Genomic DNA, 27,859 nt, shown 5'->3' on the forward strand with positions numbered 1-27,859 from the left:
GAGCACCCCCCCCCACTGAGCTATATATAAAACTACTTTCCATAAACAGAGCACCCCCCCCTCCCACTGAGCTAGATATAAAACTACTTTCCATAAACAGAGCACCCCCCCCTCCCACTGAGCTATATATAAAACTACTTTCCATAAACAGAGCACCCCCCCCCCTCCCACTGAGCTAGATATAAAACTACTTTCCATACACAGAGCACCCCCCCCTCCCACTGAGCTATATATAAAACTACTTTCCATAAACAGAGCACCCCCCCCTTCCACTGAGCTATATATAAAACTACTTTCCATAAACAGAGCACCCCCCCCCCCCACTGAGCTATATATAAAACTACTTTCCATACACAGAGCACCCCCCCCCTCCCACTGAGCTATATATAAAACTACTTTCCATAAACAGAGCACCCCCCCCTTCCACTGAGCTATATATAAAACTACTTTCCATAAACAGAGCACCCCCCCCTCCCACTGAGCTATATATAAAACTACTTTCCATAAACAGAGCACCCCCCCCCCTCCCACTGAGCTAGATATAAAACTACTTTCCATACACAGAGCACCCCCCCCTCCCACTGAGCTATATATAAAACTACTTTCCATAAACAGAGCACCCCCCCCCTTCCACTGAGCTATATATAAAACTACTTTCCATAAACAGAGCACCCCCCCCTTCCACTGAGCTAGATATAAAACTACTTTCCATACACAGAGCACCCCCCCCTCCCACTGAGCTATATATAAAACTACTTTCCATAAACAGAGCACCCCCCCCTTCCACTGAGCTATATATAAAACTACTTTCCATAAACAGAGCACCCCCCCCTTCCACTGAGCTATATATAAAACTACTTTCCATAAACAGAGCACCCCCCCCCCTTCCACTGAGCTATATATAAAACTACTTTCCATACACAGAGCACCCCCCCCTCCCACTGAGCTATATATAAAACTACTTTCCATAAACAGAGCACCCCCCCCTTCCACTGAGCTATATATAAAACTACTTTCCATAAACAGAGCACCCCCCCCCCTTCCACTGAGCTATATATAAAACTACTTTCCATACACAGAGCACCCCCCCCTCCCACTGAGCTATATATAAAACTACTTTTCATAAACAGAGCACCCCCCCCCCACTGAGCTATATATAAAACTACTTTCCATAAACAGAGCACCCCCCCCTCCCACTGAGCTATATATAAAACTACTTTCCATAAACAGAGCACCCCCCCTCCCCATTGAGCTATATATAAAACTACTTTCCATAAACAGAGCACCCCCCCCCTCCCACTGAGCTATATATAAAACTACTTTCCATAAACAGAGCACCCCCCCCTCCCACTGAGCTATATATAAAACTACTTTTCATAAACAGAGCACCCCCCCCCCACTGAGCTATATATAAAACTACTTTCCATAAACAGAGCACCCCCCCCCTCCCACTGAGCTATATATAAAACTACTTTCCATAAACAGAGCACCCCCCCTCCCCACTGAGCTATATATAAAACTACTTTCCATAAACAGAGCACCCCCCCCCTCCCACTGAGCTATATATAAAACTACTCTCCATAAACAGAGCACCCCCCCCCCCCACTGAGCTATATATAAAACTACTTTCCAAAAACAGAGCACCCCCCCCTCCCACTGAGCTATATATAAAACTACTCTCCATAAACAGAGCACCCCCCCCTCCCACTGAGCTATATATAAAACTACTTTCCATAAACAGAGCACCCCCCCCCTCCCACTGAGCTATATATAAAACTACTTTCCATAAACAGAGCACCCCCCCCCCTCCCACTGAGCTATATATAAAACTACTCTCCATAAACAGAGCACCCCCCCCCCACTGTGCTATATATAAAACTACTTTTCATAAACAGAGCACCCCCCCCCCCACTGAGCTATATATAAAACTACTTTCCATAAACAGAGCACCCCCCCCCTCCCACTGAGCTATATATAAAACTACTTTCCATAAACAGAGCACCCCCCCCCCACTGAGCTATATATAAAACTACTTTTCATAAACAGAGCACCCCCCCCCCCACTGAGCTAGATATAAAACTACTTTCCATAAACAGAGCACCCCCCCCCCCACTGAGCTATATATAAAACTACTTTCCATAAACAGAGCACCCCCCCCTCCCACTGAGCTATATATAAAACTACTTTTCATAAACAGAGCACCCCCCCCCCCACTGAGCTAGATATAAAACTACTTTCCATAAACAGAGCACCCCCCCCCCCCACTGAGCTATATATAAAACTACTTTCCATAAACAGAGCACCCCCCCCTCCCACTGAGCTATATATAAAACTACTTTCCATAAACAGAGCACCCCCCCCTCCCACTGAGCTATATATAAAACTACTTTCCATAAACAGAGCACCCCCCCCCTTCCACTGAGCTAGATATAAAACTACTTTCCATAAACAGAGCACCCCCCCCCACTGAGCTATATATAAAACTACTTTCCATAAACAGAGCACCCCCCCCTCCCACTGAGCTAGATATAAAACTACTTTCCATAAACAGAGCACCCCCCCCTCCCACTGAGCTATATATAAAACTACTTTCCATAAACAGAGCACCCCCCCCCTTCCACTGAGCTAGATATAAAACTACTTTCCATAAACAGAGCACCCCCCCCACTGAGCTATATATAAAACTACTTTCCATAAACAGAGCACCCCCCCCTCCCACTGAGCTAGATATAAAACTACTTTCCATAAACAGAGCACCCCCCCCTCCCACCGAGCTATATATAAAACTACTTTCCATAAACAGAGCACCCCCCCCTCCCACTGAGCTATATATAAAACTACTTTCCATAAACAGAGCACCCCCCCTCCCACTGAGCTATATATAAAACTACTTTCCATAAACAGAGCACCCCCCCCCTCCCACTGAGCTATATATAAAACTACTTTCCATAAACAGAGCACCCCCCCCTCCCACTGAGCTATATATAAAACTACTTGCCATAAACAGAGCACCCCCCCCTCCCACTGAGCTATATATAAAACTACTTTCCATAAACAGAGCACCCCCCCCTCCCACTGAGCTATATATAAAACTACTTGCCATAAACAGAGCACCCCCCCTCCCACTGAGCTATATATAAAACTACTTTCCATAAACAGAGCCCCCCCCCCTCCCACTGAGCTATATATAAAACTACTTGCCATAAACAGAGCACCCCCCCTCCCACTGAGCTATATATAAAACTACTTTCCATAAACAGAGCACCCCCCCCTCCCACTGAGCTATATATAAAACTACTTTCCATAAACAGAGCACCCCCCCCTCCCACTGAGCTAGATATAAAACTACTTTCCATAAACAGAGCACCCCCCCTCCCACTGAGCTATATATAAAACTACTTTCCATAAACAGAGCACCCCCCCCTTCCACTGAGCTAGATATAAAACTACTTTCCATAAACAGAGCAACCCCCCCCCCCCACTGAGCTATATATAAAACTACTTTCCATAAACAGAGCACCCCCCCCTCCCACTGAGCTATATATAAAACTACTTTCCATAAACAGAGCACCCCCCCCCTCCCACTGAGCTATATATAAAACTACTTTCCAGAAACAGAGCACCCCCCCCTCCCACTGAGCTATATATAAAACTACTTTCCATAAACAGAGCACCCCCCCCCTCCCACTGAGCTATATATAAAACTACTTTCCATAAACAGAGCACCCCCCCCCTCCCACTGAGCTATATATAAAACTACTTTCCAGAAACAGAGCACCCCCCCCCTCCCACTGAGCTATATATAAAACTACTTTCCAGAAACAGAGCACCCCCCCCTCCCACTGAGCTATATATAAAACTACTTTCCATAAACAGAGCACCCCCCCCCTCCCACTGAGCTATATATAAAACTACTTTCCATAAACAGAGCACCCCCCCCTCCCACTGAGCTATATATAAAACTACTTTCCAGAAACAGAGCACCCCCCCCTCCCACTGAGCTATATATAAAACTACTTTCCAGAAACAGAGCACCCCCCCCTCCCACTGAGCTATATATAAAACTACTTTCCATAAACAGAGCACCCCCCCCCTCCCACTGAGCTAGATATAAAACTACTTTCCATAAACAGAGCACCCCCCCCTTCCACTGAGCTAGATATAAAACTACTTTCCATAAACAGAGCACCCCCCCCTACACTAAGCTATATATAAAACTACTTTCCATAAACAGAGCACCCCCCCCTTCCACTGAGCTAGATATAAAACTACTTTCCATAAACAGAGCACCCCCCCCTTCCACTGAGCTAGATATAAAACTACTTTCCATAAACAGAGCACCCCCCCCTACACTAAGCTATATATAAAACTACTTTCCATAAACAGAGCACCCCCCCCCTCCCACTGAGCTAGATATAAAACTACTTTCCATAAACAGAGCACCCCCCCCTTCCACTGAGCTAGATATAAAACTACTTTCCATAAACAGAGCACCCCCCCCCTCCCACTGAGCTAGATATAAAACTACTTTCCATAAACAGAGCACCCCCCCTCCCACTGAGCTATATATAAAACTACTTTCCACAAACAGAGCACCCCCCCCCTCCCACTGAGCTAGATATAAAACTACTTTCCATAAACAGAGCACCCCCCCCTTCCACTGAGCTAGATATAAAACTACTTTCCATAAACAGAGCACCCCCCCCTTCCACTGAGCTAGATATAAAACTACTTTCCATAAACAGAGCACCCCCCCCTACACTAAGCTATATATAAAACTACTTTCCATAAACAGAGCACCCCCCCTCCCACTGAGCTATATATAAAACTACTTTCCATAAACAGAGCACCCCCCCCTTCCACTGAGCTATATATAAAACTACTTTCCATAAACAGAGCACCCCCCCCTCCCACTGAGCTATATATAAAACTACTTTCCATAAACAGAGCACCCCCCCCTCCCACTGAGCTATATATAAAACTACATTCCATAAACAGAGCACCCCCCCCTCCCACTGAGCTATATATAAAACTACTTTCCATAAACAGAGCACCCCCCCTCCCACTGAGCTATATATAAAACTACTTTCCACAAACAGAGCACCCCCCCCCCTCCCACTGAGCTATATATAAAACTACTTTTCATAAACAGAGCACCCCCCCCCTCCCACTGAGCTATATATAAAACTACTTTCCATAAACAGAGCACCCCCCCCTCCCACTGAGCTATATATAAAACTACTTTCCATAAACAGAGCACCCCCCCCCCCACTGAGCTAGATATAAAACTACTTTCCATAAACAGAGCACCCCCCCCTCCCACTGAGCTACATATAAAACTACTTTCCATAAACAGAGCACCCCCCCTCCCACTGAGCTATATATAAAACTACTTTCCATTAACAGAGCACCCCCCCCCACTGAGCTATATATAAAACTACTTTCCATAAACAGAGCACCCCCCCCCCACTGAGCTATATATAAAACTACTTTCCATAAACAGAGCACCCCCCCCCCACTGAGCTATATATAAAACTACTTTCCATAAACAGAGCACCCCTCCCACTGAGCTATATATAAAACTACTTTCCATAAACAGAGCACCCCCCCCCCCCACTGAGCTATATATAAAACTACATTCCATAAACAGAGCACCCCCCCCTCCCACTGAGCTATATATAAAACTACTTTCCATAAACAGAGCACCCCCCCCCCACTGAGCTAGATATAAAACTACTTTCCATAAACAGAGCACCCCCCCCTCCCACTGAGCTATATATAAAAATACTTTCCATAAACAGAGCACCCCCCCCTCCCACTGAGCTATATATAAAACTACTTTTCATAAACAGAGCACCCCCCCTCCCACTGAGCTATATATAAAACTACTTTTCATAAACAGAGCACCCCCCCCCTCCCACTGAGCTATATATAAAACTACTTTCCATAAACAGAGCACCCCCCCCCCACTGAGCTAGATATAAAACTACTTTCCATAAACAGAGCACCCCCCCTCCCACTGAGCTATATATAAAACTACTTTCCATAAACAGAGCACCCCCCCCACTGAGCTAGATATAAAACTACTTTCCATAAACAGAGCACCCCCCCCACTGAGCTATATATAAAACTACTTTCCATAAACAGAGCACCCCCCCCCCTCCCACTGAGCTATATATAAAACTACTTTTCATAAACAGAGCACCCCCCCCCTCCCACTGAGCTATATATAAAACTACTTTTCATAAACAGAGCACCCCCCCCCTCCCACTGAGCTATATATAAAACTACTTTCCATAAACAGAGCACCCCCCCCTCCCACTGAGCTATATATAAAACTACTTTCCATAAACAGAGCACCCCCCCCTCCCACTGAGCTACATATAAAACTACTTTCCATAAACAGAGCACCCCCCCTCCCACTGAGCTATATATAAAACTACTTTCCATTAACAGAGCACCCCCCCCCACTGAGCTATATATAAAACTACTTTCCATAAACAGAGCACCCCCCCCCCACTGAGCTATATATAAAACTACTTTCCATAAACAGAGCACCCCCCCCTCCCACTGAGCTATATATAAAACTACTATCCATAAACAGAGCACCCCTCCCACTGAGCTATATATAAAACTACTTTCCATAAACAGAGCACCCCCCCCCACTGAGCTATATATAAAACTACTTTCCATAAACAGAGCACCCCCCCCCCCCACTGAGCTATATATAAAACTACTTTCCATAAACAGAGCACCCCCCCCTCCCACTGAGCTATATATAAAACTACTATCCATAAACAGAGCACCCCTCCCACTGAGCTATATATAAAACTACTTTCCATAAACAGAGCACCCCCCCCCACTGAGCTATATATAAAACTACTTTCCATAAACAGAGCACCCCCCCCCCACTGAGCTATATATAAAACTACTTTCCATAAACAGAGCACCCCCCCCCCCCACTGAGCTATATATAAAACTACATTCCATAAACAGAGCACCCCCCCCTCCCACTGAGCTATATATAAAACTACTTTCCATAAACAGAGCACCCCCCCCCCACTGAGCTAGATATAAAACTACTTTCCATAAACAGAGCACCCCCCCCACTGAGCTAGATATAAAACTACTTTCCATAAACAGAGCACCCCCCCCACTGAGCTATATATAAAACTACTTTCCATAAACAGAGCACCCCCCCCCCACTGAGCTAGATATAAAACTACTTTCCATAAACAGAGCACCCCCCCTCCCACTGAGCTATATATAAAACTACTTTCCATAAACAGAGCACCCCCCCCACTGAGCTATATATAAAACTACTTTCCATAAACAGAGCACCCCCCCCTCCCACTGAGCTATATATAAAACTACTTACCATAAACAGAGCACCCCCCCCACTGAGCTATATATAAAACTACTTTCCATAAACAGAGCACCCCCCCCTCCCACTGAGCTATATATAAAACTACTTTCCATAAACAGAGCACCCCCCCCTCCCACTGAGCTATATATAAAACTACTTTCCATAAACAGAGCACCCCCCCCTCCCACTGAGCTATATATAAAACTACTTTCCATAAACAGAGCACCCCCCCCTCCCACTGAGCTATATATAAAACTACTTTCCATAAACAGAGCACCCCCCCCCACTGAGCTATATATAAAACTACTTTCCATAAACAGAGCACCCCCCCTCCCACTGAGCTATATATAAAACTACTTTCCATAAACAGAGCACCCCCCCCTCCCACTGAGCTATATATAAAACTACTTTCCATAAACAGAGCACCCCCCCCTCCCACTGAGCTATATATAAAACTACTTTCCATAAACAGAGCACCCCCCCCTCCCACTGAGCTATATATAAAACTACATTCCATAAACAGAGCACCCCCCCCCCCCCACTGAGCTATATATAAAACTACTTTCCATAAACAGAGCACCCCCCCCCTCCCCACTGAGCTATATATAAAACTACTTTCCATAAACAGAGCACCCCCCCCCACTGAGCTATATATAAAACTACTTTCCATAAACAGAGCACCCCCCCCCTCCCACTGAGCTATATATAAAACTACATTCCAAAAACAGAGCACCCCCCCCCCCACTGAGCTATATATAAAACTACATTCCAAAAACAGAGCACCCCCCCCCACTGAGCTATATATAAAACTACTTTCCATAAACAGAGCACCCCCCCTCCCACTGAGCTATATATAAAACTACATTCCAAAAACAGAGCACCCCCCTCCACTGAGCAAAATATAAAACTACTATCCATAAACAGAGCACCCCCCCCTCCCACTGAGCTATATATAAAACTACTTTCCATAAACAGAGCACCCCCCCCTCCCACTGAGCTATATATAAAACTACTTTCCATAAACAGAGCACCCCCCCCTCCCACTGAGCTATATATAAAACTACTTTCCATAAACAGAGCACCCCCCCCTCCCACTGAGCTATATATAAAACTACATTCCATACACAGAGCACCCCCCCCCCTCCCACTGAGCTATATATAAAACTACTTTCCGTAAACAGAGCACCCCCCCCTCCCACTGAGCTATATATAAAACTACATTCCATAAACAGAGCACCCCCCCCTCCCACTGAGCTATATATAAAACTACTTTTCATAAACAGAGCACCCCCCCTCCCACTGAGCTATATATAAAACTACTTTCCATAAACAGAGCACCCCCCCCTCCCACTCAGCTATATATAAAACTACTTTCCATAAACAGAGCACCCCCCCCTCCCACTCAGCTATATATAAAACTACATTCCATAAACAGAGCACTCCCCCCTCCCACTGAGCTATATATAAAACTACTTTTCATAAACAGAGCACCCCCCCCTCCCACTGAGCTATATATAAAACTACTTTTCATAAACAGAGCACCCCCCCCTCCCACTGAGCTAGATATAAAACTACTTTCCATAAACAGAGCACCCCCCCTCCCACTGAGCTATATATAAAACTACTTTCCATAAACAGAGCACCCCCCCTCCCACTGAGCTATATATAAAACTACTTTCCATAAACAGAGCACCCCCCCCCACTGAGCTATATATAAAACTACTTTCCATAAACAGAGCACCCCCCCTCCCACTGAGCTATATATAAAACTACTTTCCATAAACAGAGCACCCCCCCCTCCCACTGAGCTATATATAAAACTACTTTCCATAAACAGAGCACCCCCCCCTCCCACTGAGCTATATATAAAACTACTTTCCATAAACAGAGCACCCCCCCTCCCACTGAGCTATATATAAAACTACTTTCCATAAACAGAGCACCCCCCCCTCCCACTAAGCTATATATAAAACTACTTTTCATAAACAGAGCACCCCCCCTCCCACTGAGCTATATATAAAACTACTTTCCATAAACAGAGCACCCCCCCCTCCCACTCAGCTATATATAAAACTACTTTCCATAAACAGAGCACCCCCCCCTCCCACTCAGCTATATATAAAACTACATTCCATAAACAGAGCACTCCCCCCTCCCACTGAGCTATATATAAAACTACTTTTCATAAACAGAGCACCCCCCCCTCCCACTGAGCTATATATAAAACTACTTTTCATAAACAGAGCACCCCCCCCCTCCCACTGAGCTAGATATAAAACTACTTTCCATAAACAGAGCACCCCCCCTCCCACTAAGCTATATATAAAACTACATTCCATAAACAGAGCACCCCCCCCCCCACTGAGCTATATATAAAACTACTTTCCATAAACAGAGCACCCCCCCCTCCCACTGAGCTAGATATAAAACTACTTTCCATAAACAGAGCACCCCCCCCCTCCCACTGAGCTATATATAAAACTACTTTCCATAAACAGAGCACCCCCCCCTCCCACTCAGCTATATATAAAACTACATTCCATAAACAGAGCACTCCCCCCTCCCACTGAGCTATATATAAAACTACTTTTCATAAACAGAGCACCCCCCCCTCCCACTGAGCTAGATATAAAACTACTTTCCATAAACAGAGCACCCCCCCTCCCACTGAGCTATATATAAAACTACTTTCCATAAACAGAGCACCCCCCCCCACTGAGCTATATATAAAACTACTTTCCATAAACAGAGCACCCCCCCCTCCCACTGAGCTATATATAAAACTACTTTCCATAAACAGAGCACCCCCCCCCACTGAGCTTTCTATAAAACTACTTTCCATAAACAGAGCACCCCCCCCCCCCACTGAGCTTTCTATAAAACTACTTTCCATAAACAGAGCACCCCCCCCCTTCCACTGAGCTAGATATAAAACTACTTTCCATAAACAGAGCACACCCCCCTTCCACTGAGCTATATATAAAACTACTTTCCATAAACAGAGCACCCCCCCCTCCCACTGAGCTAGATATAAAACTACTTTCCATAAACAGAGCACCCCCCCCCTTCCACTGAGCTAGATATAAAACTACTTTCCATAAACAGAGCACACCCCCCTTCCACTGAGCTATATATAAAACTACTTTCCATAAACAGAGCACCCCCCCCTCCCACTGAGCTATATATAAAACTACTTTCCACAAACAGAGCACCCCCCCCTCCCACTGAGCTATATATAAAACTACTTTTCATAAACAGAGCACCCCCCCCCTCCCACTGAGCTATATATAAAACTACTTTCCACAAACAGAGCACCCCCCCCTCCCACTGAGCTATATATAAAACTACATTCCATAAACAGAGCACCCCCCCCCCTCCCACTGAGCTATATATAAAACTACTTTCCATAAACAGAGCACCCCCCCTCCCACTGAGCTATATATAAAACTACTTTTCATAAACAGAGCACCCCCCCCCTCCCACTGAGCTATATATAAAACTACTTTCCATAAACAGAGCACCCCCCCTCCCACTGAGTTATATATAAAACTACTTTCCATAAACACAGCACCCCCCCCTCCCACTGAGCTATATATAAAACTACTTTCCATAAACAGAGCACCCCCCCCCTTCCACTGAGCTATATATAAAACTACTTTCCATAAACAGAGCACCCCCCCCCCCACTGAGCTTTCTATAAAACTACTTTCCATAAACAGAGCACCCCCCCCTCCCACTGAGTTATATATAAAACTACTTTCCATAAACAGAGCACCCCCCCCTCCACTGAGCTATATATAAAACTACTTTCCATAAACAGAGCACCCCCCCCCACTGAGCTTTCTATAAAACTACTTTCCATAAACAGAGCACCCCCCCCCCCACTGAGCTTTCTATAAAACTACTTTCCATAAACAGAGCACCCCCCCCCCACTGAGCTTTCTATAAAACTACTTTCCATAAACAGAGCACCCCCCCCGCTCCCACTGAGCTATATATAAAACTACTTTCCATAAACAGAGCACCCCCCCCACTGAGCTTTCTATAAAACTACTTTCCATAAACAGAGCACCCCCCCCCCCTCCCACTGAGCTATATATAAAACTACTATCCATAAACAGAGCACCCCCCCCTCCCACTGAGCTATATATAAAACTACTTTCCATAAACAGAGCACCCCCCCCTCCCACTGAGCTATATATAAAACTACTTTCCATAAACAGAGCACCCCCCCCTCCACTGAGCTATATATAAAACTACTTTCCATAAACAGAGCACCCCCCCCCACTGAGCTTTCTATAAAACTACTTTCCATAAACAGAGCACCCCCCCTCCCACTGAGTTATATATAAAACTACTTTCCATAAACACAGCACCCCCCCCTCCCACTGAGCTATATATAAAACTACTTTCCATAAACAGAGCACCCCCCCCCCACTGAGCTTTCTATAAAACTACTTTCCATAAACAGAGCACCCCCCCCCCCCACTGAGCTTTCTATAAAACTACTTTCCATAAACAGAGCACCCCCCCCCCCCACTGAGCTTTCTATAAAACTACTTTCCATAAACAGAGCACCCCCCCCCACTGAGCTTTCTATAAAACTACATTCCATAAACAGAGCACCCCCCCCCCCACTGAGCTATATATAAAACTACTTTCCATAAACAGAGCACCCCCCCCTCCCACTGAGCTATATATAAAACTACTTTCCATAAACAAAGCACCCCCCCCCCCACTGAGCTATATATAAAACTACTTTCCATAAACAGAGCACCCCCCCCCTCCCACTGAGCTATATATAAAACTACTTTCCATAAACAGAGCACCCCCCCCCTCCCACTGAGCAAAATATAAAACTACTTTCCATAAACAGAGCACCCCCCCCCCTCCCACTGAGCTATATATAAAACTACTTTCCATAAACAGAGCACCCCCCCCCCACTGAGCTAGATATAAAACTACTTTCCATAAACAGAGCACCCCCCCCTCCCACTGAGCTATATATAAAACTACTTTCCATAAACAGAGCACCCCCCCCCCTCCCACTGAGCTATATATAAAACTACTTTCCATAAACAGAGCACCCCCCCCCTTCCACTGAGCTATATATAAAACTACTTTCCATAAACAGAGCACCCCCCCCCCTCCACTGAGCTATATATAAAACTATTTTCCATAAACAGAGCACCCCCCCCCTCCACTGAGCTATATATAAAACTACTTTCCATAAACAGAGCACCCCCCCCCCTCCACTGAGCTATATATAAAACTATTTTCCATAAACAGAGCACCCCCCCCCTCCACTGAGCTATATATAAAACTACTTTCCATAAACAGAGCACCCCCCCCCTCCCACTGAGCTAGATATAAAACTACTTTCCATAAACAGAGCACCCCCCCCTCCCACTGAGCTATATATAAAACTACTTTCCATAAACAGAGCACCCCCCCCCTCCCACTGAGCTATATATAAAACTACTTTCCATAAACAGAGCACCCCCCCCTCCCACTGAGCTATATATAAAACTACTTTCCATAAACAGAGCACCCCCCCCCTCCACTGAGCTATATATAAAACTACTTTCCATAAACAGAGCACCCCCCCCCTCCCACTGAGCTATATATAAAACTACTTTCCATAAACAGAGCACCCCCCCCCTCCCACTGAGCTAGATATAAAACTACTTTCCATAAACAGAGCACCCCCCCCTCCCACTGAGCTAGATATAAAACTACTTTCCATAAACAGAGCACCCCCCCCTTCCACTGAGCTATATATAAAACTACTTTCCATAAACAGAGCACCCCCCCCCTCCCACTGAGCTAGATATAAAACTACTTTCCATAAACAGAGCACCCCCCCCCTCCCACTGAGCTATATATAAAACTACTTTCCATAAACAGAGCACCCCCCCCCTCCCACTGAGCTATATATAAAACTACTTTCCATAAACAGAGCACCCCCCCCTCCCACTGAGCTATATATAAAACTATTTTCCATAAACAGAGCACCCCCCCCCTCCACTGAGCTATATATAAAACTACTTTCCATAAACAGAGCACCCCCCCCCCTCCCACTGAGCTATATATAAAACTACTTTCCATAAACAGAGCACCCCCCCTCCCACTAAGCTATATATAAAACTACTTTCCATAAACAGAGCACCCCCCCCTCCCACTGAGCTATATATAAAACTACTTTCCATAAACAGAGCACCCCCCCTCCCACTGAGCTATATATAAAACTACTTTCCATAAACAGAGCACCCCCCCCTCCCACTGAGCTATATATAAAACTACTTTCCATAAACAGAGCACCCCCCCTCCCACTGAGCTATATATAAAACTACTTTCCATAAACAGAGCACCCCCCCCTCCCACTGAGCTATATATAAAACTACTTTCCATAAACAGAGCACCCCCCCCCTCCCACTGAGCTATATATAAAACTACTTTCCATAAACAGAGCACCCCCCCCTCCCACTGAGCTATATATAAAACTACTTTCCATAAACAGAGCACCCCCCCCCTCCCACTGAGCTATATATAAAACTACTTTCCATAAACAGAGCACCCCCCCTCCCACTGAGCTAGATATAAAACTACTTTCCATAAACAGAGCACCCCCCCCCTCCCACTGAGCTATATATAAAACTACTTTCCATAAACAGAGCACCCCCCCCTCCCACTGAGCTATATATAAAACTACTTTCCATAAACAGAGCACCCCCCCTCCCACTGAGCTATATATAAAACTACTTTCCATAAACAGAGCACCCCCCCCTCCCACTAAGCTATATATAAAACTACTTTCCATAAACAGAGCACCCCCCCTCCCACTGAGCTATATATAAAACTACTTTCCATAAACAGAGCACCCCCCCCTCCCACTAAGCTATATATAAAACTACTTTTCATAAACAGAGCACCCCCCCCCTCCCACTGAGCTAGATATAAAACTACTTTCCATAAACAGAGCACCCCCCCCCTCCCACTGAGCTATATATAAAACTACTTTCCATAAACAGAGCACCCCCCCTCCCACTGAGCTATATATAAAACTACTTTCCATAAACAGAGCACCCCCCCCTCCCACTAAGCTATATATAAAACTACTTTCCATAAACAGAGCACCCCCCCCTCCCACTGAGCTAGATATAAAACTACTTTCCATAAACAGAGCACCCCCCCCCTCCCACTGAGCTATATATAAAACTACTTTCCATAAACAGAGCACCCCCCCCTCCCACTAAGCTATATATAAAACTACTTTCCATAAACAGAGCACCCCCCCCCTCCCACTGAGCTATATATAAAACTACTTTCCATAAACAGAGCACCCCCCCCCTCCCACTGAGCTATATATAAAACTACTTTCCATAAACAGAGCACCCCCCCCCCCCCCACTGAGCTATATATAAAACTACTTTCCATAAACAGAGCACCCCCCCCTCCCACTGAGCTATATATAAAACTACTTTCCATAAACAGAGCACCCCCCCTCCCACTGAGCTAGATATAAAACTACTTTCCATAAACAGAGCACCCCCCCCCTTCCACTGAGCTATATATAAAACTACTTTCCATAAACAGAGCACCCCCCCCTTCCACTGAGCTATATATAAAACTACTTTCCATAAACAGAGCACCCCCCCCTCCCACTGAGCTAGATATAAAACTACTTTCCATAAACAGAGCACCCCCCCTCCCACTGAGCTATATATAAAACTACTTTCCATAAACAGAGCACCCCCCCCCTCCCACTGAGCTATATATAAAACTACTTTCCATAAACAGAGCACCCCCCCCTCCCACTGAGCTATATATAAAACTACTATCCATAAACAGAGCACCCCCCCTCCCACTGAGCTATATATAAAACTACTATCCATAAACAGAGCACCCCCCCTCCCACTGAGCTATATATAAAACTACTTTCCATAAACAGAGCACCCCCCCCTCCACTGAGCTATATATAAAACTACTTTCCATAAACAGAGCACCCCCCCCTCCACTGAGCTATATATAAAACTACTTTCCATAAACAGAGCACCCCCCCCCTCCCACTGAGCTATATATAAAACTACTATCCATAAACAGAGCACCCCCCTCCCACTGAGCTATATATAAAACTACTTTCCATAAACAGAGCACCCCCCCTCCCACTGAGCTATATATAAAACTACTATCCATAAACAGAGCACCCCCACTCCCACTGAGCTATATATAAAACTACTTTCCATAAACAGAGCACCCCCCCTCCCACTGAGCTATATATAAAACTACTATCCATAAACAGAGCACCCCCACTCCCACTGAGCTATATATAAAACTACTTTCCATAAACAGAGCACCCCCCCTCCCACTGAGCTATATATAAAACTACTTTCCATAAACAGAGCACCCCCACTCCCACTGAGCTATATATAAAACTACTTTCCATAAACAGAGCACCCCCCCTCCCACTGAGCTATATATAAAACTACTTTCCATAAACAGAGCACCCCCACTCCCACTGAGCTATATATAAAACTACTTTCCATAAACAGAGCACCCCCCCTCCCACTGAGCTATATATAAAACTACTTTCCATAAACAGAGCACCCCCCCTCCCACTGAGCTATATATAAAACTACTTTCCATAAACAGAGCACCCCCCCTCCCACTGAGCTATATATAAAACTACTTTCCATAAACAGAGCACCCCCCCCCCCCCCCCCCACTGAGCTATATATAAAACTACTTTCCACTTTTGACTTGGATATCAGCTTTTTTAGTCCAACGCCCACTTTGACCCTGACCTCGACCCCCCCCCCCCCCCCCCCCAGCATTTGTGCTGTTTGTTAGTTTGCATCGTGTTGGGGCTGAAGCAGTTTGGTGTGTGCAATTTAAATTCCTCACCTCTCAAGTGGTGATTAAAAGCTCTGTGAAAGAGAGGAGAGAAGCCACTGGACAACAATAGCAATGGAGAGAGGGAGTGGAGAAGGCTTGTGTGGAGCATAAACACCAACATGGACCTGTTGGGCCAAATGGCCTGTTTCAGTGCTGTAAATACTGCGTAATATGATCTACTGCAGGTTTACAACCTCTTTACACTTTCAACAATAAGGGCAGGGAAAGAACCAGCTCACAAACCTCATTTCTCTTTTAGAATACTCCACAATCTCCATTTTCCCCTTCTCGTTCCTCCATTGCTGACGATTCCCACTTTTACTTCGCTCCATTGTGGAATTTTTGCCCCTTCTCTACTGCTTCTTCTTCTCACCCTAACACTTCCTGGCTACTTCACCATGATCAATAATTATTCCTTTCCACTCAACAGTCACTGTTGCCTCTTTCCTGCCACTCTATTTTAACTTCACCAATTCCTGCCTCCAGTACTGACTATTCCCTCTCTCCCCCTCCATCATTATTTCCTCCTTTTCTGCCCTATATTGTTGACTTTTTTTGCCCTCCTCTTCCAACACTATTTTCTCCTTTTCCCTCATGTGAGAAAATAGTTCATCTTGTGCTCAGCATGAGAATCCAGCAGTGTAACTGTGCAGGAACTCGAGCCGCACAAGACTGGGTACCTCCCATTAAAGTGGAGCCAGACATGTAGCAACCCTTTTTCTCAGGCTGCAAATCATTTTTATGCTCAGGGAAGCATAGATATTTAGTTACTAATTAACAGATCTTTAGTTCAAAGCAACTTCTATTTTAAAAGTATTTCTCCACTTCCCTCTCATACAGGATTAATCTATATCCAAATTTACAGACAGCTTAAGTTCTGAATTTAAATGATCCAGTCCTGACTGGATTTTGATATACTCACTATTAGTTTGAGGGATGGGTGGAGGATATTTTCTGATTGGTGTTATTTCAGTTCATATTGATTGAATTTCTGCCTGTGCTATTTTAATGCAGGTATAAACCAGTGATCAAATATTAGAAATATCCTTATACTAGTTACAGAAAGCTCGAGTGACCTCTGATTATTTGTAAATAAGCAATACATCATTGCTCCTTTATTCTAGTGTTTAAACGTTTTGTATAAACTCTCGTTAACATATCCTGGCTTCATTAAAAGGCACCTCATTGACAGCCATATAATTCATTAATACCTGAGCTGCATTAATTTAATTCCAGTGTTCCTCAGCCAGAACCTCAACAGTGAATAAGGCAAATTAAACTAGGCAAAGAATTGAGTTGAAAGTGTAAACCCGATGATTGTGGGAGAAGAATGTGTGTTTATTTAAAGCAATTAGTGTGCTCAAAAGGAGATAAAATGTTGTCAATGGCCTTATGGCCTTTGAACTTACAGGAGAGATAAAAAGGGAAAGAAGAGTGACGGACTGCAGAAGGAACAAGGAAGAGTAGGAGAGAGAAAGGGAAAGAGTAATGGAGAGAAAGGATAACAGAGACAGCAGTGAGAAATGGGGAGTTTAAGAGACAGAAATAGAATGTGGAACCGAGAAAGGATGATAAATAAAGACAGGAGAGAGAAAGAAAATAGTAGAGAGAGGCCACAGAGAGAAAGGGGAAAGTAGCAGAGATATGGCAGACCTGTGAGAAAGGGCAAGATAACAGAAACTGACATCATAGAATGGTTTCAGCACAGAAGGAGGCCATTTGGCTTGTTGTGTCCATGCCTGCTCTTTGCAAGAGCTACACAGCAAGTCCCACTCCCCCGCCTTCCTAACGTGGCTCAAAGATTGGTGTGGGAGGAATGGGTTCAAATTCATGGGACATTGGAACCAGTACTGGGGAAGGAGGCAGCTGTTCTGATGAGACGGGATCCACCTGAATCATGCTGGGACCAGAGTCCTGGCAAAACGCATAACTAGGGCTGTAGATAGGGCTTTAAACTAAATAGTTGGAGGGAGGATTCAGTTGCATGGAAAATTAGGAAGTCAAAGTTAAAGGAGAAGGTAGGAGTGCAGGTTACTGATGAGGGTGATAGTTACCAGAAAGTAAAAGGTAGGGACAGAACGTGTGAACGTCATTTTGCACCAAGGAATCGTGCAAGAGTAGGGAAATTTGATAATAGAACAAACTTAAAGGCTTTGTATCTGAATGCACGAAGCATTGGGGATAAAATTAATGAGTTAACAGCGCAAATATAGACGAATGGGTATGATTTAGTGGTGATTACTGAGACGTGGTGGTAGGGAAACCAGGTTTGGGAATTGAATATCCAAGGGTACTCAGTATTTTGGAAGGATAGACAGGAAGGAAAAGGAGGAGATGTAGCTTTGTTAGTAAAGGAAGAGATCAGTGCTGTAGTGAGAAACAATATAGGCACTGGAGATCAAGACGTTGAATCAATCTGGCTAGAAATAAGAAATAGCAAGGGAAAGAAGTCACTGGTGGGAGTAATCTATCGGTCCCCAAACAGTAGTTCTGCAGTGGGGCACAGCATAAACCAGGAAATACTGGGGGCTTGTAAGAAAGGTACGGCAATAATCATGGGTGATTTTAATACGCATGTAGACTGGATTAAACATATTGGCAAGGGGAGCCTCGAGGGAGAGTTCATTGAATGTATTAGAGATTGTTTTTTGGAGCAATATGTTGTGGAACCAACCAGGGAGCAGGGTATTCTAGATTTGGTATTGTGTAATGAGGTGGGATTAATTAATGATCTCATAGTTAAGGATCCTCTGGGGAAGAATGATGATAGAATTTCAAATTCAGTTTGAGGGCGAGAAGCTGGAGTCTCACACGAGCGTTCTGGAATTAAACAAAGGTAATTACATAGGCATGAGGACCGATCTGGCCCTAGTGGACTGGGCAGGAAGACTACAAGGTAGGACAGTTGATGAACAGTGGCAGATGTTTAAGGAGATATTCAATTCCTCCCAACTAAAATATATTCCAGAGAGGAAGAAAGATTCTGGGAGGAGGAAAAAACATCCATGGCTAAGCAAGGAAGTTAAGGATAACATAAAGACAAAAATTAAGGCATAGCATATTGCAAAGGCCAGTGGCAGGCTGGAAGATTGGGAAACTTTTAAAGGGTGACTAAAACTAGAGGGCATAGGTTTAAGGTGAGAGGAAGGAGGTTTAAAGGGGATCAAAGGGGTAAATTTTTCACACAAAGAATAGTGGGTATCTGGAATGAGCTGCCTGAGGAGGTGGTGGAGACAGGAACAGTAGCGACATTTAAGAGGCATCTGGACAGGTACTTGAATGAGCAAGGCAGAGAGGGATATGGAATTAATGCAGGCAGGTGGGATTAGTATAGATAGGCATTATGGTCGGCATGGACGCGGTGGGCCGAAGGGCCTGTTTCTATGCTGTACGACTCTATGACTCTATCAACAAAGGGTTACTAAAAAAGTAATAAAAAGAGCAAAGGTAAATTATGAAAGAAAACTAGCGCAAAATATAAAAACGGATATAAAAATATAAAATCTTCGATAAGTATATAAAAAAGAGTAGCTAAGGTGAATGTTGGTCCCTTGGAGGATGAGATGGGAGAGTTAATTGTGGGGAACACAGAAATGGCGGAGACACTAAATCAGTATTTTGCCTCAGTTTTCACAGTGGAGGACACTAGTACCATCCCAATAGTAACAAGTAATGCAGAGGTTATAGAAAGGGAGGAATTTAGAACAATCATCATCACTAGGGAAACAGTACTGAGCAAACTATTGGGATTGAAGGCAGACAAGTCGCCAGGGCCTGATGGCCTACATCCTAGGGTCTTAAAGGAAGTGGCAGCGGAGATAGTGGATTCATTGGTTATAATTTTCCAAAATTCTCTGGATACGGGAAAGATTCCAGTGGATTGGAAAAATGCTAATATAACACCTTTATTCAAAAAAGGAGTGAGTCAGAAAGGAGGAAACAATGGACCAGTTAGTTTAACTTCTGTCATTGGGAAATTGTTAGAATCCATTATTAAGGAAGTAATAACAGGACATTTAGAAAGTCAAAACGCAATCCATCAGAGTCTTCATGGTTTTATGAAGGGTAAATCGTGTTTGACTAATTTGCTAGAGTTCTTCGAAGATGCAACAAGTAAAGTGGATAATGGGGATCCTGTAGATGTAGTATATCTGGACTTCCAGAAGGAATGCTAACCAGAGTAGAAATTGCAGGATATATTGGATGAATACGTGGCTGAAGAGATGGTGTGAGGGGGAGGGTTTTAGATTCCTGGGACATTGGGATCGGTTCTGGGGGAGGTGGGACCAGTACAAACTGGATGGGTTACACCTGGGCAGGACTGGGACTGATGTCCTAGGGGGAGCATTTGCTAGAGTGGTTGGGGAGGGTTTAAACGAAAATGGCAGGGGGATGGGAACCTTTGCAAGGAGTCAGAGGAGGGGGGGGTCAAAGACAAGAACAAAAGACAGGAAGGGTAATAAGAAAAGTGATAGGGAGAGTGTGACATATAGAATTGTGATATAGTAGCCATCACGGAGACATGGTTGAGGGAGGGGCAGGATTGGCAGCTCAATATCCCGGGATACAGAATCTTCAGGCGAGACAGAGGAGGGGGTAAAAGAGGAGGGGGCATTGCAATATTAGTTAAGGAATCAGTTACTGCAGTAAGAACAGATGATATCTTGGAGGGGACATCAAATGAAGCTTTATGGTTAGAGTTTAGAATTAAAAAAGTGACAGCCACATTGCTAGGTGTTTATGATAGACCCCCAGATAGTCAGCGGGAAATTGAGGAGCAAATATGTGCGCAATTTGCAGAGGTGTGTAAAAATAATCGGGTAATTATATTAGGTGATTTCAACTTTCCCAACATTAATTGGGATAGTCATCGTGTTAAGGGCTTAGATGGAGTGGAGTTCTTAAAATGTATACAGGAGAACTTTAGAGCCCAATATGTAGAGGATCCAACAAGGGAGGGTGCAGTGCTGGACCTAATTCTGGGGAATGAAGCCGGACAGGTGGTTGATGTATTGGTGGGGGTGCATTTTGGTGATAGCGACCACAACATGGTACAATTTAAGCTTGTTATGGAGAAAGAAATAGACAAGTTGCAAAAAAAGATTTTTGATTGGGGGAGAGCGAATTTTAGTAAAATAAGGCAGGATCTGGCCAAGGTAGACTGGAAAGAGTTACTTGTTGGGAAATCTACAGGAGAGCAGTGGGGGGCATTCAAAAAGGAAATGGGGAGGGTACAGGCCCAACATGTTCCCTCTAGGGTAATAGGTAGGAGCAACAAGCCCAGAGAACCATGGATGACCAGAAACATTCAGGGCACGATGAGATGGAAAAGAGAGGCTTTTAGCAAATACAAGGAGAGAAAATCAATGGAAGCATTAGTGGAGTACAGAAAGTGTAGGATGGAGCTTAAGAAAGCAATTAGGAGAGCAAAGAGGGGATATGAGAAAGCTCTGGCTGGTAAAAGTCGGGAAAATCCCAAGATATTCTATAAGTATATCAATGGGAAGAGGATAATCAGGGAAAGAGTAGGACCCATTCGGGACCAAGGGGTAAATTTGTGGGTGGAGCCAGAGGACATTGGTTGGGTGTTGAATGAATACTTCACATCTGTCTTCACCCAAGAGAAAGAGGATGTAGATATGGAACTTATAGCGAGAGACTGTGAGGTTCTTGAGCAAATTGTCATAGGGAGTGACAAGGTATTGGAGGTTTTGGAAGGCTTAAAAGTGGAGAAATCTCCAGGTCTGGACGACTTGTGTCCCAGGATGTTCTGGGAGGCGAGGCTGGAGATTGCAGGGGCTATGACCCTAATTTTTAATTCCGCTCTGGCCACCGGGGAGGTACCAGAGGACTGGAGAACAGCTAAAGTGGTCCCACTATTTAAGAAAGGTTGCAGAGATAAGCCAGGGAACTACAGACCAGTGAGTCTCACGTCAGTGGTAGGGAAGCAATGGGAGAAAATTCTGAAGGAGAGAATCTATGTCCACTTGGAGAGGCAAAATTTGATCAGGAATAGTCAGCATGGCTTTGTTAGAGTGAGGTCATGCCTAATAAATTTGATTGAATTTTTTGAGCATGTGACCAGGTGTGTACATGAGGGTAGTGCAGTTGATGTAGTTTACATGGATTTCAGCAAAGCCTTTGACAAGGTCCCACATGGGAGACTTATCAAGAAAGCAAATGCACATGGGATACAAGGTAACTTGATAAGGTGGATTCAAAATTGGCTTAGCTGTAGGAGACAGAGAGTGATGACAGACGGCTGTTTTAGTGACTGGAAGCCAGTGTCCAGTGGCGTACCACAGGGATCTGTGCTGGGTCCCCTATTGTTTGTAATTTATATAAACGACATAGATGACTATGTGGTGGGGTAGGATCAGTAAGTTCATGGATGACACAGTGATTGGCCGAGTGGTTAACAGTGAGGTGGAGTGTCTTCGGTTACAGGAAGATATAGACGGGATGGTCAAATGGGCAGAAAAGTGGCAGATGGAATTTAACACTGAAAAGTGGGAGGTGATGCACTTTGGAAGGAGTAATGTGACACGGAAGTATTCAATGAATGGCCTGACACTGGGAAGTTCTGAGGAACAAAGGGACCTTGGCGTGTTTGTCCATAGATCTCTGAAGGCAGGTTAATAGGGTGGTGAAAAAGGCTTATGGGACACTTGCCTTTATCAATCGAGGCATAGATTACAAAAGCAGGGAGGTCATGTTGGAGTTGTACAGAACTTTGGTAAGGCCACAGCTGGAGTACTGTGTGCAACTCTGGCCGCCACATTATAGGAAGGATGTGATTGCATTGGAGGGGGTGCAGAGGTGGTTCACTGGATTGATTCCAGAGATGAGGGGTTTGTCTTATGAAGAGAGATTGGGCAGTTTAGGCCTTTACTCTCTGGAGTTTAGAAGAGTGAGAGGAGAGCTAATTGAGGTACATAAGATGATTAAGGGGATTGACAAAGTAGACGTAGAGAGGATGTTTCCTCTTGTGGGGCAAGAACGAGAGGTCATAGTTTTAGGATAAGGGGTAGCAGATTTAAAACCGATGAGAAATTACTTCTCTCAGAGGGTCGTGAGTCTGTGGAATTCACTATCCCAGAGTGCAGTGGATGCTGGGACGTTGAGTAAATTTAAGGAGATAGACAGATTTTTAATTAGTAATGGGTTGAAGGGTTATGGAGAATGGACAGGAAAATGGAGTTGAGGCCAAGATGAGATCAGCCATGATCGTATTGAATGGCGGAGCAGGCTCGAGGGGCTGAATTGCCTACTCCTGCTCCTAGTTCTTATGTTTAAAGTTTTAAGATTAACAGATTTCTAAATATCAAAGATTTAAAGGGATATAGGGATAGTGTGGGAAAAGGGCATTGTAGTGGATGATCAGCCATGATTGTATTGAATGGCCGAGCAGGCTCGATGGGCTGAATGGCCTACTCCTGCTCCTATGTTCTGAAGATATCCATGCTCCTCTAATTCTGACCTTTTGAAAATCACTGATTTTAATTGCTCAAACATTGGTGGCCGTGCTTTCAGTTGCCTGGGCCCCAAGCTCTTGAATTCCCTCCCTGCATCTCTCAGCCTCTCCATCTCACTTTCCTTCTTTAAGACACTCCTTAAAATCTACTTCTTTGACCAAGCTTTTGGTCACTTGATCTAATATCTCCTTATGTGGCTTGGTGCCATATTTTGTTTTATAATGCTCCTGTGAAGCATCTTGGGACATATTGTTATATTGAAGTTGCTATATAAATATAACTTGTTCTTGTTCTTCTACAGTACCTCTCCCCCAAGTGCCCATTCTTCATGAATGAGCCTAGATGGTGAATTTCAATAACTATTCTCCTGGAACTCAAACATTATACTGACAAAGCTGCTCAGAAGAACATTTTGCTGATTGTTTTGATCAGTCATGCATCAAACAGGCTAATGACCATAGATCTGCTTCTAGAACCACTTTGTTCTCCCATCTGTCTTATTTTTCTTTTTTTCACTTGGAAAACTTTGGGGAAGGAAAAAGTTTCATAGGCAGGACACCAACCTTGATTAGAGCTGGAGGAAGATTAAGTAAATGAAGAAATATTGATTAAATGGTTGAAAACTTGGGTTTTAAAAACTGGAAAACTGAAGGAAGAAAAAAGATTGACTGTTCTTAGAGAATGGGTATGAACGGTTACAGAGTCAAAGTAGGTAAATTAAGTTAAGATGCGGATCAGCCATAATTTAATTGACCAGTGAGAGAAACAGGCTCGAGGGGCTGAATGGCCTCCTCCTTTTCCTGTGTAACAGGGTAGAGGGGCTGAGTGGCCTCCTCCTGTTCCTGTGTAACAGGGTAGAGGGGCTGAGTGGCCTCCTCCTGTTCCTGTGTAACAGGGTAGAGGGGCTGAGTGGCCTCCTCCTGTTCCTGTGTAACAGGGTAGAGGGGCTGAGTGGCCTCCTCCTGTTCCTGTGTAACAGGGTAGAGGGGCTGAATGGCCTCCTCCTGTTCCTGTGTAACAGGGTAGAGGGGCTGAATGGCCTCCTCATGTTCCTGTGTAACAGGGTAGAGGGGCTGAATGGCCTCCTCCTGTTCCTGTGTAACAGGGTAGAGGGGCTGAATGGCCTCCTGTTCCTGTGTAACAGTTTAGAGGGGCTGAATGGCCTCCTCATGTTCCTGTGTTCCTACGAAAGGATGGTGCAGTCAGCTAGTCAGTAAAATGGACCAATTAGCTTGCGTTGTATTCTTTCTGGCACTCCCGATGGCTCATTCACATTGCATTGATCATCAGTTTGTTAATTGATGGTTGGTTTATAAATACATATTTTAACCCTTTAGTTAATTGCCAAAGATTAATTGGAGTCAGCCGGAAATAGTGCCTTTGAAGTTTTTAATGAACTCCATCTGTCGCATCCGTCCTTCAGTGAAGAAATGTGGCACAGCTGTGAAAGGTTGTTTACTACACAGTGAATGAAAGTATTGCTGTGATTATCCCATTAACAGAAGTGGGTTCAGCACTGATATTTACTGCACAATTGTCTGTGATTATGCTGAGCGATGATATATATATGCCAACATTTTTAGATCATGAAATTGGCACAAAAGTATAATATCTGAGAACGATGGTGTGTTAAAGCAACAATGCTCTTTTGGTTTAAGGAGTACGTGCAGTCCCTGAAATGGCACTGGGGCACACAGAAAAGGATCTTGTGGATAAAGGGGAACCAGTGGATGTATTGTACATAGATTTCCAGAAGGCATTTGATAAGGTGTCACATCAAAGGTTATTGCAGAAATTAAAAGCTCATGGTGTAGGGGTAACATATTGGCATGGAGAGAAGATTGGGTAGCTAACAGGAAACAGAGAGCAGGCATAAATGGGTCATTTTCTGGTTGGCAAGATGTGACGAGTGGTGTGCCACTGGGATCAGTGCTGGGGCCTCAACTTTTTACAATTTATATAAATGACTTGGATGAAGGGACCGAAGGTGTGGTTGCTAAATTTGCTGATGATACAAAGATAGGTCAGAAAGTAACATGTGAAGAGGACATAAGGGGGCTACAAAGGGATATAGATAGGTTAAGTGAGTGGACTTTTATAAATCTCTGGTTAGGCCAGAGTATTGCATCCAGTTCTCGTCACCACACTTCAGGAAGGATGTGAGGGTACTTGAGACAGTGCAAAGTAGATATCCCAGAATAGCTCCAGGGATGGGGGATTTTAGCAACAAGGTTATTCTGGAGAAGCTGGGGTTGTTCTCCTTGGAGCAAAGGAAATTGAGGGGAGATTTGATGGAGGTGTACAAGATTCTGACAGATTGGACAGAGTAGACAAAGAAAAACTATTCTCATTAGCTGATAGAAGGTCTAGAGGACACGGATTTAAGGTTTTGGGCAAGTGATGCAGGGGAGATTAAGGAAGAACCTTGTTATGTAGCGAGTGATAATGACCTGGAACTCACTGCCTATGAGGATTCTGGAAGTGGAGTTGATGAATGATTTCAAAAGGAAATTGGATGGGCACTTGGGAATAAACGTATCAGACTAGGGGGAATGGGACTGATTGGATTTCTCTACAGAGAGTCGGCATGGACTCGATGGGCCAAATAGCCTCCTTCTGTACCGTAATGACTCTATGGCTCTGACATTTGATGTTTTGTAGGTAAATTTGATCATCAATTTGCACACAGCAGAGCTCCCATCACTGAAATTAGATGAAAAAACAAGAAATGCTGGAAATACTCAGCAGGTCTGGCAGCATCTGTGGAGAGAGAAGCAGAGTTAACATTTCAGGTCACTGACCCTTCTTCAGAATTTACCCTATTTCCAGCACTTTGTTGTTTTTATTTCAGATTTCCAGCATCCGCAGTATTTTGCTTTTACTGAAATTCGATGAATGGCCAAGAGTTCATGTTTGAAAGTCTAGAGACTGGACTTTGGGTTAGTATATGTGGATCAAGTTCACCAGGAATGCTCCCCCCCCATGGTTAAATAGCCTGCCAGCTGCTCATTAAAAAAAAATGGTCTTGGAGTGAGTTAGTGGAGGCTGAGCAGTTCCCATGTTGTTGTATCCCAGCTGGCGTTTAGCACCTTCAGGAGAAAGGAGAAACAATGGTACAAAAAGCATGCTACAGTTAACCCATAATGGAATATGTGCCCCCAGCCTCTCGCCCCATCAATTTATACAGATTGTCAGTTTTGGTGGCAAAGAGGAATTTCTGCTGCCTATGGTTTGTGTGCTCACTCTATTTACATTTGATCTCTGCCCTTTGCTCCCTCCAAACCGGTGATTCTGAACAAAGTGGGTAATGAGCAGAGGTCAACCATTTGACAGCAGAAACTGCAAACCGCTGGCTTTGCTGCACACTGATAAGCAATGGGTGACATGAGGGGCACTTTGTATTTAGGAGCCAAAATGTTGTACTTTCTAGAGATAAGGACACAGCTCTGTAGGAATTGTGAAAATTTCATGTTACTAAGACTTGAAGGTGACGTACACTGACAGCAGTTCGAAAGATGGTATGTTGTTGTGGCGAATATTGGAAAGAAGAAAGGTCCAGTAGTATTGTTGTTTCACTGATTCAATCTGCTGCACTGTAACCCCAGCCACAAACACAATGAGGTGATCATAGCTCTTTAAAAAGGGATCTGTACATTATCTGTATGTGCTTTCATTTTAACTCGCCAATCAACCACAGCTCCTGAGGATGTGGAACTTGCGTTTTACATCGTGAAAAGTTACACTTAGCTTCATTTGATGAAATTGAGACTACAATTCACAAAAGCATTGGATTCAGTGAGTGGAATAAAGTGAGTGGTTTATGGTTTAACACAAATCCTTTCTCCTCAGTAGCTGACAGACAGAAGTAATGCTCAGTGAAACAGCAGCAGGCTCTGACCGACCACGCAAGATTAATTGGTTTATTGCTTTGTGTCTCAATTGCCTCAAAACATTTCTCAGAAAGTTACTCGAGCATCACACTGTTGTGAAGAGGACATAAGGAGGCTACAAAGGGATATAGATAGGTTAAGTGAGTGGGCAAAGATCTGGCAAATGGAGTAGAATGTGGGAAAATGTGAAATTGTCCAGTTTGGCTGGAAGAATAAAAAAGAAGCATATTATC

General features: G+C 44.2%; 1 protein-coding gene across 8 annotated transcripts in view; it reads left to right on the forward strand.

Annotated features, from left to right (window-relative positions):
• The window catches only part of arap3 (ArfGAP with RhoGAP domain, ankyrin repeat and PH domain 3), a 613,394-nt gene that overhangs the window by 58,566 nt on the left and 526,969 nt on the right, over positions 1 to 27,859 (forward strand). Inside the window, exon 1 of one of the 8 annotated variants that reach the window (XM_068044108.1) lies at positions 26,620 to 26,675. The exons of the other annotated variants lie outside the window; for them this stretch is intronic. The gene's annotated coding sequence lies outside the window, so the exon portion shown is untranslated. Of the gene's footprint in view, positions 1 to 26,619; positions 26,676 to 27,859 lie in introns of those variants that run through there. 8 annotated transcript variants of the gene reach the window in all.

Source organism: Heterodontus francisci, chromosome 12 (assembly GCF_036365525.1).
Source record: "Heterodontus francisci isolate sHetFra1 chromosome 12, sHetFra1.hap1, whole genome shotgun sequence".
Lineage (NCBI taxonomy): Eukaryota > Metazoa > Chordata > Chondrichthyes > Heterodontiformes > Heterodontidae > Heterodontus > Heterodontus francisci.